The following is a 1,295-nucleotide window of genomic DNA, read 5'->3' as shown; positions in this document are numbered from 1 at the left end:
TCGTCTAAGAATATTTCCCTTTTTTTCTATACCTATCTGTCTCCCTGTTCGTCTAAGAATATTTCACTTTTTTGTGTACTTATCACTCTACTACTATGTATTTATATCGATTTTTCTTTGGGTTTATCTTTCTGTAAGTGTCTATCTATCTATCTATGCATATCGGGATATTCACTAAGCTACAGCCTTAGATCACTCATACATTGATATCTAGTCATAGCTATTCTGATATCCATCATTTGTTTTCACTTTACTCTGAAATTTAAGAAATAGAAGATTAAAAAATTGCTAGTTTTAACATATAATTCATGAAAAAAGGGATCGTAAAAATAAAAGAAAGCCTAAAACCTAAAATACTACCATCTGCTCTCAAAGACTACAACTGAAGTTATTCCAGACTTAGTTAAACGACTTGAAAAAAAAGGATGTATAATATGAACAGGTGTACTTAATTACATCATTAATATTTTTGAGAATACAAATTGTCAAAAGTAATGAGTGAATATATAAGTACGAATTTTTAAGCGCAATACCTTGAGCTAATTTTCAAATAATTATAAAAACATATATTCCAATGAGAATAAAAAAGAAACTAATTCTTTTTTTTAAACCGACTAGATGCGTAATTCTTCTCATTACCTCATCTAAAATTGTTTATTAAGTTATTCATAAAAATTAAAATTTGAGGAAATGTCAACGAATCCAAAGAATTGAAGAATTATATTGTTATATTGTTGTCTTTTGTTAATCATAAAGCTGCACCGTGGTCTTTCTATCTATGCTGTGTTCAATTTGAAAACTGTATCTATAAATGCATACGAAGCACGTAGGTGAAGAAACAGAAGTATTTGGAAACTCCACAAAGAAAAATATTCTTGTCACACTCACACCCCCAAACGGAAAAATGATCTTAAACGAACAATGAAAAATAAAATCGTTTTCAGTTGGTAATGGGATCTCACATTTAACCGAGGCCTAATACTTTATGTTTTCAAAAGTGATATGGTGAACATATATTTGTTTAGTCGTACCTCTCGCAGGAATCAATGTTTCATTTGTCCGCTTAGTAAATATAGTATCTTTTTAATGGTATTTTCTCTGACGTTGTTGTTTTTTTTGTGAGGATCTGGCACAAAACAGCAACATATTTTGTTTGTACACTAGTAGTGAGCCGCGACACTTCAATATCTTTTGTTTGTACACTAGTAGTGAGCCATGACACTTCAATATGGAGAGAAAATCGAATTCCTTCACGCTATGAGAAAGTCATCTCTCAACATTGAAGGATACCCAGA

The sequence above is a fragment of the Limulus polyphemus genome, unplaced genomic scaffold (genome assembly GCF_000517525.1).
Source record: "Limulus polyphemus unplaced genomic scaffold, Limulus_polyphemus-2.1.2 Scaffold132, whole genome shotgun sequence".
Classification (NCBI taxonomy): Eukaryota; Metazoa; Arthropoda; class Merostomata; order Xiphosura; family Limulidae; genus Limulus; species Limulus polyphemus.
This window is presented reverse-complemented; position numbering follows the sequence as displayed.